We start from the raw sequence: 17,429 nt of genomic DNA, 5'->3' as shown, positions 1-17,429 counted from the left end.
CTTATCTTCAGAGCAGAGCACAAGGTGATCTGCTGTGAAGCCTTTTGTATAGGACTGTTATCACCAAAACAAAGGCAAACAAGAAAATTACGATGGTCTTTTAAGTCACAGGGCAGTACTAAGTAATAGTGTCATAGGGCAGGACTAAGCAATAATGTCTTCCCCATTTCAAGTTGAACCTGGTCCTACCTACGCTGCAAAGGACATACTAGATAAAAGTGATATAACTTAGACCTGTGTAATGTGAAAGAATTGCAATTAAAAACAAAGTCCTGCCTCCTTTAAATGCTGAAATTACTTGGCTGCCAGGGTGTTGGTTCCCATTGTTCCTAGGTTTCCTATTGCCCTCGTACCATTCACTGGGAAAGTCACAACTCACATGTGGAGGTTAGGTTTAATATTTGAGGAAGCAGAAGATACTCTGTTCAAATGGCAAAACAGATGAAGGATTTGCACTCAGACGAAGATGGACTTGGGAAAATAGAAAGCAGAAGAGTTAATATTTTCAGGACTGGGGGGTATGAGTATTTCAAGGATGGGGGTTGGCTCTCTGCCCTTTGTCTTCATAAGTAGCAAATTTAACTCCATTAATTGATGACATTTATAATGAGACTTATTTACTACACATTAGGCTACATCTGTAATGACACTGTATATACTAATGCACCTTGTAAGGCAAAACCAAGAAGCCCAGAAATCCCAGCAGTTTTTACCACCCAAAGGGTTAGAGGCTTTTGTCAAGTCCACCTTAGAGCTTGTCTCCTTTAATTGCTCAAAACTGACTGCTAGAGCCTCAGCACAATTATGGCTGGAAATAAACTATATTACACAGCAATTTCAGTTCATGATCAGTAGCCATGGTAACACCAAGCAATAAGGCTTAAAAAAGGAAATGGCCTTAAAGGGCAAAAATGTGCATCTTGAATCCAGGCAAGTGGGATAGTGAGGAGGTTTTGTTTCTTCTGAAGGAAAAAATATTTTTTTTCTGCCCCAGTTAATTTTTTACATTCTATTTTAAGGCAATTAACTTCTTCATTTGCCTCACAGAAACTAACACTCATACATTTTTTATTTTCAGTTGCATGCTCATTAAAGTCTTCATATTTAGCTGTCTATTGTTTGAAGCACTCATATATTGGGGTCCATACTTCTGTGCAGCCAATGACATCAATAAAAAAATCCCTTTCATCTGAGATTTTGCTTTTAGCTTGTGATTTGTTGTTACGTGTTTATTTTGGTGAGCAGTGCAGGCTTGGTCCCCGCTATTTTAAAGTCACAAAATCTACTGTGAGATAATGGGATTTTGGTGGCATGTTCAGTATTTCTCAAGCCCAATCCTGAGCTCCTCCACCTGTTGGGCACTCTATAAAGCTGGCCTCAGTCCCAGTGCCTGTAATTGTTTTGAAATGTGGGTTTAGTTCTTTAAATCCTTTCAAAGCTTTCAGATCACCACTTTTATTAGTTCAAATTGATAGTGCATTTTTGCTCTGTGTACAACATTGAAAGTCCAAGACAATCAAATGGGCAAACAACTGCTTTTCAAAGAACTGCATAATTTAACTATAAACAAACACACCAATCTGTTAGGTCTGTTGGTTTCTGTAATAGGAGACTGATATAATTAACTTTCTTAAGCGATCATCATACAGCAACCTAAATATTTGTTTTTATTTCTTTTTTCTCTATCCAAAAGCCAGCTACACTGCCACAGAAGAAAATTATACTAGTCTGACATGATTTGCTCTGAAGAAATCAAAGTCTGCTGCTGCTACCCATCCTCTAGTTATTTTCCCAAAGCTTCTAATTGTTTCATTTTCCGTTAATTTTTTTTCCCAGGTATTGAAGTTAAACTGACTATAGAAGAGTTACTCTAAAATCTCTTGGACCCTTTATTCCTCCCTTCACTAAGGACAGGTCCTGGTAAATAATCCATTCTCCCCAAGGGCACAAACTTGTTTATGGTTCCAAGAGGCTTCCTTCCTTCAGGTCTTCATGCATCTTAAGATAAAGTTTGTCAGACTCAGGTGAGTTGAAAACATTTAATTTACCTAATTTACTCTCTAATTTGTTCTTTCCATATTCCAGTCTGAGATCTTACCCCTTTGTTGTTGTTGTCCATAGCTGTATGAGGTCACAGTTGACCTTTTTGATGAAGACAGCCTCAAAAACACATATACAATTTGCCTTCTTCATGTCCTTTGTTAGTCACTTTTCCTGTCCATTAGTTAGCACAAAAGTAGGCGTTTTGGTCTTCCTCTTGCTTCTAATATACTGATTGAAGGCACTGAGGATTTCTTATCATCACTGATGTTTCCTCACAACTACATTTCATTTAAGCTTTGTCCTTCTGATGTTGTTCCTACTTGCTCAGTTTGTCTTTTTATATCCATCCTTCGTGATCTGATCTACTTTCCACTTTCTGTATTCTCTCTTCTTGGGCTTGATGTCAATGAAGAGTTCACAATTTAACTAACCTGATCTCTTACTACATTTTTTATCCTTCTGCATTGGGACAGTTTGTGCTTCTGCCTTTAGTAGCATTTTCTTGAAGAACTGCCAGATCTCTTTAATACCTTTGAAAATCCATTGACATTTCTAGAAATGCTATGCAATCCCAAAGATGAACAATATACTCTTCAGTAGAGTTTTATGTTTCCTTCACAAAGGTGACACTGAGCCTGGATAAAAGGCTCAGTCTACACAATTTCAGGCAAGGCAACCTCCTGTTAGGTGTCCCCATTAAACCCTTCCATAAACATTCTTACCTAAAGAGGCCTGTAGGATACCTTCACCAATGGAGTTCTACTCTCATCAGATGGATCTTTAATTGGAGAAATAATTCAATATCCTTCCAGGAAGAGAAAGAAAATTAAAGAGTCAGAATCAGTTAAGATAAGATGAAACTCAAAAACTTTTACTTTTCCTTAGTCTTTGGTGGTAGTTGTATTGTTTTTTTCTAAATTTAATCTACCAAATTATAATCTACTGGTCAATTTATTAATTATTTTGTGCAGAACTGCATGAAGTTTGGTTGGTTTCTTTTGTATTTGACGTTGCTTCTTTTCTGTAAATGCTATGTTTGGGGTATAACTATTTACTGTTAGATGACAGTGGCTCTTATGCTGGTCATTATAATGCTGTCACATTGGAAAAACAGCCACACCTTCTTAATTACAAATCTCTTGTTATATACAGTTACAATAAACATGTCAGAGAATAGATTTTAATGAAACCTTTCTGCTTTACTATCTGATTCTGAGTATTCAGTACCTTAAGTGGTCCCTTTAAATTCTTCACATTACTGTATCCTGGTCCTTCAACAGTACTGATTAAAAGGAGATAATACTACAGTAGGCAGTAAAGTCTTTGATTTCAGTCTCTAAATCAATGAATAGCTATCAGTCTAGATGATTAATGACTCCTTTCATTCTAGAACCTGATCATTCACATGCATTAATGAATTTATTTCTACTTTTCTAAATCACTATCGTGTAATAGGCAATTCAAGGAATAGGAGGCCAAACGAACAGGGTATGGCAGAGTCATAAGCAGAATTAGGGTCTCTGCTGTGTTCTTTTTCAGACACTAAAAAACTCCCCTATAGACTGTAAACATGTGGAACATTCTGTGGAAGTGCATACGAGCTATAGGGGATTACTCAAATGTAACTTTAAGTCTTCAATTTCATAATATTTCCTCATAGAACCCCTGAGGACTCAGAAGCACCCCCTGGAAGTTTCACTTGCAGTACAGAGGGGCAAGGATCTTAATTCTACTGCCCAGGTTTGGTACCTGAAGTTAGACTGCCTCAATTCTTGGTTTGAAGACAAGTTTGCAACCTGCAAAGCTTTCCTCATTTGGAATGCATTTTCCAGGAAGCTGGATATTAAGGATGCTTCACAGAAAAGCATTTTTGAAACTAGTTAGCCCTACCTGGTAAGTAATTTCAGTTATCCTAAAAAGCATCACAGGGAACGTCACAACGGCAAGACTATGAGAACACTACAAAAAAGTCACTTAGTAAACAGGCTTGAGTAGCAGAGCACGCATAAGAGCTGAGAGCTGTGAACACAGCAGACCTTTGCAGGCAATGGAAAGAAATTGGAACTTAATAGAGGAAGTGAGAGAAATGAAGGTGAAGAGGTAACCAAATGTAAGAAGAACTTCTAAGCAGTGGTGTATTGTGATTATACTGACAGATGGAAGAGAGAACTGCACCGAATTGAGAGAACAAGACCTATAGAAATTAGTGATGATCTGGAATGCATACTGGTAAAACTTGTTAGCAACAAACTATGGGGTTTTTTTGTAACACTGGGCTTAGGAAACATCCAACTTTCCAACTTGTAAGCAGACACCAAACCTCTACCTTGTTTGTGTTTTTAACTTGCTTACATATTGATTATCTTTGGACTCTGAAACTTGGCTAAATGTTTTAGAGAAGGACTGCAAACTGTTCACCAGGGACATCAATACCTGGTTCACAAGACTGTCTGACACCAGAGCTTCCTCATATGTAATTGTGCTATTTAATTCTGTAGAGTATCCTGGAATAGTTTATGTGAAAGATGTTTTATGTAAATAATTATACAACTGACTTAATAGAGTCACTCCTGTAGTAGAGCAGGTCTGTTTTCAGAGGCAGACAACTCCCTGTAGACAGCATATCTTCCAGGCCTGACTGTGGCTGTGTTTGAAGGAAAATTTCATGGATATTAGGGGATTTTTATCTGACAAGCAGCCTGCAAATGCTGCTGTAGTTCAGCTGTGCCGAAGAAACTGTATAATATCTAGCTTGAAAATAAAGGCTGAGTACCTGGGGCAATCAGTAGCAGAAGTCAAAATCAAATGCAAATCTATCAGCAAACCAAGACCAGGACTCATTGCTCTCTTAATTCCAAAACAGTCTGTGTTAGTGACATAAACCAAACCATAAATTCTAGAAACATAATCCTAGAACCATGGCTGTGTAAGTGAGAGGTAACTGTGACTTTTCTGGTTGTTTGTAATAGGTTTTACCTTCTTTGGAGTCATTTTTGTCTTCCAATACACCCACATACCACAAAATATTGTGTTTCACCAGAAATTAGATGTTTTGTTCTTATTTTGACTAACTTGAATCACATGAAACGAAACTTGATAAGGAAAAGTAATTTGAAAATAGAGAAGATCAACACTGAATGTTAGACTGAATCAAAATGTTTTCTCCCCATTTTTCCTTTTAAGCAAACTTTGTTAAACACATTTCAGTGTTTGGGGTGATGAACTGATAATTATAATGTTGCAATTTCAACAACACCTCCATTGGATGACTAAAGTCATTCTACAACACGCAGTGGAATGCAGACAAGCCAATAAATCTTACTCCAGAGCAAGAAGTCACATTACTCCATTTTTTTGCCTTGGGAATTTCTAACTTGTTCTGCACTGCACCTTGTAGAAGTGACTAAAAATCTCGCAGCATGAGCTCTGTGTTCAGTCTTCCAAACTGCACTTCTCCAATATGGGGGGACAAGCACTTGGTTACATGCCTAGCACACATTTGGACACCACAGGTAAGAAAGATTAATTATATCAAAAGTTGGGATCAAAGAAAGATCAGAGCTTTAAAAGAGTGAAAAACAAGGAAGTGCAAAAAGTAAAAAAAAATAGAGAGAAAAGGTTGGAATTTTGCTTTCTAACTTAAGGTGGCAGGATGAATAGGGCCGCATAAATGTAAAAAAAAAAATGTTTTTATATATATGTATACACAGAAAAGCATTTCAATATATATATGGTGAAAATCACAGTAGCATTTGTGACAGCTTATCTGATGCTCTACACAAAGTGATAGCACTGTGCCTATCAGCAGTGTCTTGTCGGAAGTGTAGGGTCATTTTGCCTTTAGAAATAAAGGAAAATCGTCTGATACTTGTTGAAGGTTTGCACGTTCAGCCAGGTCTGGAGCGGGAAATGCAGCTGATTTCATTAAGGGCATGTGGTCTTTCAGTGATAACTAAATGGGCAATGGAAGAAACCTGCTCCAAGGAGGTAGACAGTTCAAAGCTCCTGTTTGAGAGTTTTGATATGGAAGAATATGAAATCAGACTCGAGCTATGGACAGCAGGTCTGCTTTCAGTGAAGCAATCCTTCACAGCTGATTGAATAGGAGCCCAGATCAACCGTAAACTTCCCTGTTCAAACCTCCAAAATTTACCTGGCAGCTGCCTCAAGCCAGTTTATTAGCAGTGCATCTGTACCATTTTTATCTGTTGAAGGTTCTCACTTCAACACTTTCATGGCATTTTTCATAGTAATCCACAATTGAAAGAAAGTTAACTATTAAAGAAACAATATAGGGAGTAAAAATTTTCTTTGATTCATCCTCGACAGAAAATCTATCATCCCCTAAAGCTGAACACTCCACTTTTCTTTCCCTAATACAGGCATTTCCCCACCTTTTCATCAGTCACTGCACCGCTCTGGGCCTTGTTAAGATATGAGGTCTATGGGGCATTGCTGCTGTCCTTGCATGTGCTTAGATAGTTCCTGTGATGCTCTAGGTTTGTCTGCACAAAACTCATAAAAAACCATACTGAAAGCACATTATTAACTTTGCAAATCAAAGTTATTAAAAGCTGAGGAAATACCAGGATTAAAATTTGCCCCATTGTGCTCATGCTTATGTTAGGCAATATAATGATATGAACACATCTCTCCTCTCCTCTCCTCTCCTCTCCTCTCCTCTCCTCTCCTCTCCTCTCCTCTCCTCTCCTCTCCTCTCCTCTCCTCTCCTCTCCTCTCCTCTCCTCTCCTCTCCTCTCCTCTCCTCTCCTCTCCTCTCCTCTCCTCTCCTTTCCTCTCCTCTCCTCTCCTCTCCTCTCCTCTCCTCTCCTCTCCTCTCCTCTCCTCTCCTCTCCTCTCCTCTCCTCTCCTCTCCTCTCCTCTCCTCTCCTCTCCTCTCCTCTCCTCTCCTCTCCTCTCCTCTCTCCTCTCCTCCCCTCCCCTCCCCTCCCCTCCCCTCCCTTCCCCTCCCCTCTCTTCCCCTCCCCTTTTCCAGGAATAGATGGATCTTCAAAAAAGCCTCAAGTGATGAGAGAGTCCAGTTATCCTTATATGATGGATGAAAGAGTCCAGTTAGCCCCGTTATCCTATCCCAATAATGACAAAGACCTGCAGCACAGAGATCAAACAGAAAATTGTCAACTGACTCGGGGTACCCAGTTTAATATATCTCAAAGCTGCTATTACAATGAGTAATAAAAATAGCATTTTTATACAGCATAGGTCCTTGTGTCTCTATTTGTAGTTTCAGCTCAACAGTAGTGCTGGCTGAAAGATCTCCAAAGCAGCTACTGCTCTGCCAAATCTTAGATCCTGGTTCCAAGGCAGAGAGAAGCTAGAATTTTTTTTCACTTGCACTAAAAAGCATTTTTTTTCTATAGTCTAAATCACTAAAATAGCTGAAATATTTTGGCTGAAATTTAAAAGAAAAGATAATCAACCTGAGCAGTCACCCAACACAGGAAAATTGAACCCAGGGGAAAGTTTGGCTAAATTCTAAGCATCTGAATGCAGTCTTACAAAAAGAAGTATCAAGCAATGCTGACAATAGGTGGGGCTAGAAGCCTTGCCAGCGATGTGAAGGTGCTTACTTTTGGACAGTTATGGAACCACAAAAGAGATCAATATTGCAGCACAAGTATTAGCTCTTCCTTGAAAATCATTTGTCTTGCTGGGGAGAAAAGCAGCATCATCACCCTTTGACAAAGTCTGTTACCCTGCGAGTAACAACAGGCGGCTAGTCAGTCAGTCAGTTAGGCAGCCACAGTGTTTCACTCAGCAAGAGCTCTCCTCTCACTGTGAAGCAAAATTATGAAACAAATGGCAGTCTGCTGAAAAGCTCTGCTTTGCCTTGGGGCTCCCTGAGCAGCAAGTGAACAAAGCCACACTTCCATTTAACCATAGCATCTTCCATTCAGCCAGCAAGCAAAGCTGTCCCAGGCAAAAAAGAAATGATGCCTCAGCAAATATAATAATGCCTCAGCATCTGCAAAATAGTATTTCTGACTGTGCAAAGTTCCTTCCAGAGGGATCTCGGATGAGGCAAGGAAGTCTCTCTTCTGAAATGGTACAGAAAACCAAAAGTTAAGTTTCTAACCTTGCAAACATATGACTGTTGGCTTTCTCTTCTTACATTTTATTCTATCTCTTCTTACAAAGAAACTGTTCTTTGAGGATGATTCAGGTTAGTCCCTCCACCCTTCCCCAGCTGGATATGTCATAAAATTAAAGTCATATGTACAGAACCATTTCCTTTCTCTGCAAGATTCTGTTGCAGAGCCTGATTGGTTCTCAGCCCAGGGCAACCTACTGGTTGCTTCAGTCTTTGAACATGTATAAAAGCACATACAAAATAGGAGAGGTCATATGATTTCATTTTATATGAGTTCAGTCTCAAACAATTCAATAGATACCAGTTATAGAAACAGATGAGGCTGTTCCATATATTCCAGTTCAGCACTCCACCTATTGCAGTGTTACTGCAGGAACTGGACACCGACATAATTAATTTTATTCCCATTCCCCATCTGTTCCATATCCCTGTAGATAATCTTCCAAGTTCCCTTAGAACTTTCACTGAAGAACAAAGAGCTTTCTAGGTCAGGTGCTGCAGTATCTCATGCGTAGACGCTTTATGTCCAAAGAGGGAAGCCCACCTTAGAGATTTTGCCACAGAACATGATTTAGAGGGAAAAAGTTAGCTCAGAATAAGAGCTCAAACACCCAGTACCCTGAGCCAGAAGAATGCTAATTCAAAATAACTGTGTAAAGCCAGGTTGATGTTAGGGATGGTGGTGATACAGGCAAGTCCTGCAGTTCAAGGAAAGAGCACTTCTGTCCTTTTAATATTCACAGCTGTGAATCCCTTCAAGAAGAGGTTGGTGCATTCTTTTCAAGAGCCAAGCTGAACCCAGTCTACTTTGAATATATTAAATATACAAATAGAAAATATATTGATAATATATAAGCATATATAAATACTATATTAAAAAATGAGTGAGCTATCCATGGTTTTCTTTTATACAATAGTCTGCTGGTTTTAGCAAAATTCCTGGAAACGTGTAAGCCAGACACATTTCCTTCCTCTCTCTGAGGGAATTTCAAGCTAGAGTTTCACCATTCTGTTCAAGGACCTTTAGCACCCAGAGTGAAATTATTCTGCAGTAGGAATAAAGCAGAGTCATCAGCCTTCCAACAAAGCTGTGTCAAAAAAGTGCAGAATAGAAATCAGGATTTATCAGTTCTCATTGAAAGCATGACCCTGTGCTTTCAAAGCCTGGGGACTCTCCAGGGAAGGGTTATCCAGAATGACCCGATTCTGTTTTAGGTTTTTCTTCCTACGATATTTCCTTCTTTCTCACTCTGCTTTGTACGTGAGTGTGTTGGTGGTTTTTTTTTTTTTGTGGTGGGTTTTTTTTTTTTTGGTGGCCTATAAAAGGCAACTCTAGCTTCCCAGATTTTTTCCCCTTAAGCACTGAAACTGCTATAAAAATGTAGACAAATAGATATTGCTAAAATGGTAGGTGTCACTTGCACACAGCATAGCAGAAGCCTGTCTGACTCATTTTACTCCTTAATGTGTGTCTTACTAGCACCAGTTATCATCTACAATGTGACATCAATTATGATAGGAAATGCCTTTAAAAGTCAAATACTTGTCATTGAATATTGTAGAATGTGAAAACAGAATTAAGGCTACTGAAACACAATGAAACCAACACCTTGATAAAGATCGTTTCTGCTTTGCTGTTAGCTCAAGCTATAACTTGGGTTTTGTTTCAAAGCTGACTTCTGTTCTTACACAAGAATCACTAGCATAAATTTGAAGGCTTGCTGGGCCCCCAGAAGTTGACTTATTGGAGCTGAGAGGGGTTAGAAACTTTTGAGATTCCCAGTTTCACGGCTCAGAATGGTAGGAGGATGGATCACGAAAGCTTTTCAGGTTCCTTTCCAGTCCCTTTGTACTCCCCCCCAGAATGTCGAGTGGAGTAGCTCTGTTGCAATAGTAGTTGCTGTGAAGAGAAATTCATATAAGAAAACATATCTACTTCTGCACTTTTTTCTGCACTATATAAAAAGAAATTAAATAATCAAAAAGCTGATTTAGTGAATAGGAGCCTGGAACATCTCTCACATAGAAATTCTTTAATTTCATAAGGACTCCTCACACAGAAAAGGCCTGCCACAGGGATGTACCACAGCATTTTCTGATTTTTAATGTATTTCTCATTTCTTAATTTTGGATTATTCTTTTTAGATGTTAGTATAAAAGGGAAGTTCTAAAGACAGGCAGCATTAAAAATAATTGGGCAATATGTAATTTATCCAGTTACGCAACTAAAATTATGTATTACAATCATTGCTTTCATTTCTCAACAATTCTCATAGCAGTTGTTTATTTTACTCTCTAAATACATAAATTGAATTGTAATAAAATAACTTTGAACTCACTTAGCTTCTGAGGGATTAAAGTTTCAGTTGGCTGCAATTAGGGTAGTTCCCTGGAGTCAAAAAGTGGTGCTGTACATATATATGTCACGGTAAAGAACTGAATAAGGCATGGAATAAAAAAGCTGAAATCTTTGCTGTAAGAAACAAGTTGTAACTCCAGTTAGAGTCAATAACTACAGACACAGATATCACAAAAGCAAAAGTAGCTACGCTTTCAAGATAACCTGTGGGTAAGAAAGTCAGAACTAGTATTCTTTTGGGGCAGAATGGAAGAACAAGGTAAGATAATGCAGAAAAGGTGAAACTATACTATTAGGTTGCCTGGGATCATAGGTCTCCTAGACTTTTTAGAGTTGTGGGATTTTAAGAAGCTAAGAAATGGAAATCAAGTTTCCTGACAATTGTTTTGGATTTTGAGTTTAAACGTATTACAATAAATAATTCAGAACACTCTCCAAGGTGTTATGTTTGAAAGGCAAGTAGTACTTGCCAAGTTAGAAATTTTACAGAAACAGAGAGCATGCAAGTAAAGCTGAATAAAAGCCAGCACAGTGTCTGGCTATCTGTATTTTCATTTTTCACTGGGTTACATCATCCCAGAGAGCCATTCATGGAGATCAAAACATTCATAATTTATTTGTGATTTATTTGTAAACAGAAATATTAATTAAAAGATGTAATGACATAAGTAGATTGTATTCTAAGCATAGTAGTTGAATATATAATAGTGTTATATGGAAGCAACATATTGTCCATCTGGTCTTGGTCATAACCCATAACACTTTGTACATGATTACATTTATTTGCAATTGGTTAAAAAATAAACAGCAACTAAGCATTAACCATTTGCAGTATGAATCTTATTGTAAAATGACATTTCAAAGTAACGTAAGACTACATTTGTGTCTGATGTGAAGTAGTATATATGAAAAGAACAATTCTTGAACATTTTGGGCTCATTCATTCTTAGATCATTCAGCTTAGAAGGGATCTCAGGAGATCTGTAATCCAACCACTTGTTCAAAGCAAGGTCAGCTATGAGCTCTGATGTGCTAAAGAAAGCTCAGGAAATACAAAAATACATACAGCACATTCCTGGTTACTGTTATTTTGACCTGATCTTTTCCTGAGGGTTGTGGTCATAGATCTCTTTGGCATGTGAAGTCTCATTGACTTGGGACTGACTACACATAATCTGTAGTGTAAAAGCTGGTGAAAAACCATTTAGCATCACATTAGTTAACTGAAATCTGTTATCTTAAAACACGTTTTTCAACCTTTTATCAGATACTCCCGACCTTGATTCCACATGAAAAGCCTCACTACCAAGAACTTTGTTAGCTGTTGTTAATAGAAAGCACAAGTTAAGGTTGTGAAATGTTGGATAATTTATGATACTCCTACACTTGAATTAATTATTTCTGTTTTCTCCCAAAGATGTAAGAAGAACATGACATGTATTCTGAAATGGTGTTATACTGATGTTTTGAATTTACTTACTTTGCTTATGTCTTTCAACCCGTCATTCTTTTTTATCTTTCAAGTATCAAGGGAAAACAAGCAAACTGTTGCCTTCCTTACAAACCATCACTGTGTTACTTTTTTTGAAACGACATTGCTCACACATAGAAACTGGACTAGATTCTGACCATTACTGCATTGCTGTCAATCTGCAGGAGCTCCACTGTCTGCTGGTTACAGATAATCATCATTTGGTTTCCGAATCTCTGGCAGAGCATTAGACTCCTGTTGTCAAATCATGTCCCACAGACCACAGTTTTAAGGACATAATAACAAATCTTGGGGAAATATAAAATGGGCATTTTGGTCAGCCTTGGTAATTCTCTTCCCACACATTCATTTAATTGTTTCAAGAACAAGCAAGCGCGCTCTAATTTCTGCAACTTCGCCTCAGACAGCAGGTCAAGCTTCATATTTCTACTGTTTTCCAGTATAATGATTAATTTTGCATTTTTTGAGTCAATTAATTGGCCCCTTCCTGTCCCACACCTCTTTTACACAACTGCAGCCTTTTCAAAGAAGTGGTTCACTTTTGCTCATCCAACAGAAGTTTGCAATGTCTTGTTTATAATTTCTTGCATTAGCTGAGGATGTGAGCTCTTTAGAGCTGTGTTTATTCCTGTATTTGGAAAACACTTTGTCCGCTGTGGCACTCCACCAGGGATATATAAGATTTGCTCTATGACCACAGACATAGTTCCCTTTGATTAACTTTGCCAAGAAGCCTAGAGTCGCCTAATCACGACAATAATAGCTCATAAATTATGAAGCCAATAAGACACATGCAAATTGTCAATGAGAAATTGCTTTGTCCCGGAAAACTTTCCAAGTAACCAAGCAGCCCCATTGGCATGGAAATTCAGCAGGTGTCTAATGGCAAAACCCAGAAAATGGCAAGTGCGTGAAATAAAAATAAAGCTTTGATTAAATTGTCTTATTTTATATTAATAATGTAAAAATGAGAAACCAAACCAGTTGTAATTATAGTGTCACAAATCAAATTTCTTACCTCAATACATTAAAAAATGAAGTTTCCTGATATTATCAGATTAGCTATACAAGTGTCTGAGACCTTTCCTTGATTGAGAGATGAGTGCTTTTTGCCGGTCACCAAAAAGTCATAGGACAGCCAAGAAAAGACTAGTACATGACGAGCACCCAGTTTGTTCTCAGAACTCAGAATTGTTGCTTGACCCATTATATGTAGCCATCTGACAAACAAGTGCAGTATTTCCTTCAATTTTTACCATAGTAACACAGTGCAAACAGTTTAATAGAGCGAAAGTTATAAAGCTCAAACCTACTAAGAAAAGATCCTTTTCCATGAAAAAGATGCGAGAAAAAAACCCTTAAAACCCTTTTCACTACTATCAAGACTACCTTCTATCTAACGTATTAATGGAAACAATAAAAAAAAATAATTTGTCCATGCTAGTAGAATAAGGGCTCACAGTGCTTCAATTTATCAATGGATATTAATCAATGGATTTAGATAAACCACAAGGAAAAACTTTCCAATTGTTGGGGTGGTGAAACACTGGGATTATTGCTTGCAGAGCCTGTGGAATCTCTGTCACCAATAGTTTCAATAAAATGTTGCACAATCATCTGCCTGCCACTGGTTCATCGATAACGCAACTCTCCTTGGGGAAGAAAGCTGGGATAGATCATCTTTTGAGGCTCATTGTAGCTCTGAATTTGTAGTGATCCAGAATCACTCAGGAGCTTTTGTTCTTCTCTGAATAATTCTGAAATTTACAGTAAGGAAGATATAAATTAATCCCTATTCTCATCTTTACAGCCCCTCTGTTAAGATAAGAAAGTAAAAATGCTATCAAAGTGCTTATGACCTTATGCTGACTTTAAGTAAAAGAAATAAAATAAGATCAATGATTTAAATTATGTTTGAGATTTCCAAATAGATAAAAAATTTAGTGTACACTGTATGAACAATTAGGTCATTATTTAAATAGTGGCCAAAAAAACCCCAAACTCCAACATGTTACTACAAAACTGAGCCAGGTGGACAGATGGAAATAATACTATAAAATACTTTATTGCCAGAGGTCATGTAACAAACAACGAATAAAAGGAAAACCTTGAAGAGATAAGAGACAGAGACATTTCAGTTAGGAAAGGCATGCTCTGCAGGTGGTGTAGGTAGACATATTGCTTCTTAATTAAATCAAACCATTAGTTTATTTTCTTGATTTGATACTATCAGAAATTATTCTTGCTAACTTTTGAATATAATTTGTTTAAAATTCCAAAGAGTTATCCAAGATTAATCTAATAACATCTTAAGTGGAGAACAATCAAGAACTCTGAAAATGAGATGAAAGTGACTTTTTTGGTTTTTTTAATATGAACATTTTTTTCTATTATTTACCCTTGTAGATGTTTTGTGTGCAAGAATATTGGAAGTGTGAGCCTCAACCATTGTTTTTTATTGCTACTGCACATTTCAGATCTCACTCCTAACTGAAATAATTGGCTGAAGAAATTTAATCCAACAGTAATAAACTCATCTGTATTTTGCCAATCCACACACAATTTCAGCAGTTGTTTTCTAACATTTTAAGTGTTTTCTCAAATGCTGGAATGTATTCAGCTTCCTAATAAAACAAAATATACAACTGCACATTTTAAAAAATGTTATGAAATACTTTTACAGATGCTAGTGATCATGAATCCCATAGTCAGGTATATTATTTTTTCACCTGATTTTCTTCTCGCTGTCAGCCTGTCAAATTTTAACTGTTCAGATTCAAAAGTTTCATATCAGGTTCTGCCTCAGGCTGGATTTTGTTGGAAAGTTTTCCATTAAAAGGACTGAACTATTGCTGTAGCTAAAGAAAATACGTTACACTTATAAGTTTTTTAGAATTCATGACTGTTTACTGAAAAGATCGAGCTGCTCTGTACATTGAAGCACTTACTTGACATTTGAAAAGAATCCTCCTGGTGTCAGGGATATACCCTTTTTTAACCCCATGAAAATCCACCCAAATTTGACCTAACAAGAAGATTTTGAAAAATCTCAGTATGGTCAGTAGAGATTTGTTACACGCTGGCACTTTCCAGAGACACCATCTGTTCTAAGTATGTTTCATCCCTTCTCAGCTTCTACAAGCCAACCAGACATGCCATGCATCGTTCCCACTGAGCGACTGTGTGTTGTGCCTTCAGAGGTGTGATATGTGCAGGAGTAAAAGCATTTACCTGCAAGTGCTCTTCTTGTCTGCTGAGGACTGTTGAGTGAAACAGAATACAATATTATACTGAGCCAACTACGAGTTGCACAATCTCTTTCTCACCACCAGAACAAGTTGAAAGTAAAAATCAGGCCCAAGATTCACAGTCCTTTAGATTAGTTTGATTTTATCCTTTGGTCTATATGGTTTGTGCCACTGGGGCAATGAATATGTAACAAGTTGTTCTGAAAGCAGGGTTCTAGTAACTTATTCAGTCCTGGCCATAGGTCCCCAGAGAAAGATTATGAGTGCCTCCCACAGTTGACACTGTCAAGGTAACACGGCAAAACAGGTAGTGCAGCCACAACTAGTCACTGAAAGGATAGTGTGTGTATTCTGCCTCAGCTGCACCTAGGATTCTGCAAAAGAGATAAATAAGGAAATAAACTAAAACATTAGGAGTCACCTGATTTAAAGGTTACCTTTGGAATTTTATTCTGTTTCACTTTCTTCATGTGTTGCGGCATTAAGCAAGACAGTGTTCCTATGCAATTCCATATCCTCCCTTCCTAAATGAGGGATCTGGAATGAATGAGCCTTCATTTGTGATAAACTTTGAAAACTCTACTAAATATAGGGTGAGAATTAGCAGGTTTGCAGCAAGGGAACTAAAAGATCTCTGATGGCTTTGTAGATATACGTTAGAGCAGAAATGGCCAAAGAATGGCCAATAAGCCAGATCCAACCTGCCATCACAGTCCATTGACCATTTTGACTCATTTGCTCCATGCTGCCTTCTCTCCCGACAGGCGCAGGAAGCACTTGAAGGGGGACACATCTAACCGTATGGGAGGAAATGTTCACAGTCCTGTGATGGTTGTTTTGGTCATACCATAGGCACGTCTGCCATCATGGGTGTGTAGTAGGAGGTTACATTGTCCTTCCGCCCTGAGCAGAATATTGGTGATTCATACAACTGCCATCACAAAAAAGTAGATTCTGTTTCTGCCATTGCCAACAGAGCTCCCCTCACAGCTTGTCTAATCACATAATCCAAACTTTCTGCAGAATGTCACTTGATATTTCTGAGATCTAATTTGTAGGAGACTAAGTGGTTGCCATTGCAGCTACCATTTTGACTTTTAAGATTCATGTTAGCTATACAGTACCGAGAATTAATTAGAATGATAAATGTTCTCTCTGTTGCAGTCTGCAAGCCACTGCAAAACAAACAACTTGGAGTTAAAGTGAGGTTCTCGGGACAATAATGCTGCTGAAGTAAAACACTGAACTGGCCCAATGATTCAGACATATTTGTTCAATACAGTATTAGGATAATACTGGACTGACTTTTGTAGCCTAGTATTATTTTACTTATGATTTTTATTTTAATTTCTCATTAATTTATGTCTAATATGTGATTTATTTATAGTGTTATATTCCTCAGCTTGCACAGAGGCCTATAAAGTTTGTTAAAATAAAGCAAATTTGGTCCTAAATACCTTTTCTGCTCTTTTAAGTGGAATAATTGTATTCTGGTGGAAGGGGAAGGAAATTGAATAAGTGTACCTCAGTCTCTTTTGGTACTGTATCTGTTGGTGGGAAGATGCTCTGGCCAGATCATCAGTTTGCCTTTGTTTTTTCTCCAGCCATAAGCAGAATTCTGCTCCTGAAGATGAACCATAATAACAAAACCCAAACATTCTCAGGACTAGTGTCCTGTATCTAAGAATCAGTGAAGGGCGGTATGTCTTGCCTGCCCTGTGGACCTATAGTGCGTTCTCCTTCTAGGGAAACAATGTGACAGAAATTCTGGAAGAGCTGGTGGAAGCTCTGGGCCCCTTATCCTGTCACAGGAGCTCTCATGGGGAAAAGATAGTTTAGTCTTGCCACAAACTATTTTCAGGAACAATACTTTTTCATTGTTAAAGCACAGAGCAGTTGGACAGAAAAAAACCTAACTACAGTGAAACAAAAGCTTCCATTTCTTTCTTCAGTCTTAGAGGCACTCAAGGAAGTCTTTAGTGGTCCTTTTGGACTTCAGCAGTACTACACAGCTAAGTAAAATTAGTAATTATGTAATTTATTGCCGTCAGGCCTGTGGCTGCAATTAACTATAGCTTGTATTAACTAGATCAAAGATTTTTCTAAATCATGGCCTATATAGAAAAGATTCATTTGTATAGCTGCTTAAGTTAATGTGCCTTTCTGGAGGAGGAG

The sequence above is a fragment of the Nipponia nippon genome, unplaced genomic scaffold (genome assembly GCF_047370975.1).
Source record: "Nipponia nippon isolate SJK-2023a ecotype South Korea unplaced genomic scaffold, ASM4737097v1 scaffold_1, whole genome shotgun sequence".
NCBI lineage: Eukaryota > Metazoa > Chordata > Aves > Pelecaniformes > Threskiornithidae > Nipponia > Nipponia nippon.
The sequence above is the reverse complement of the archived record's forward strand: the minus strand, read 5'-3'. Positions refer to the sequence as shown.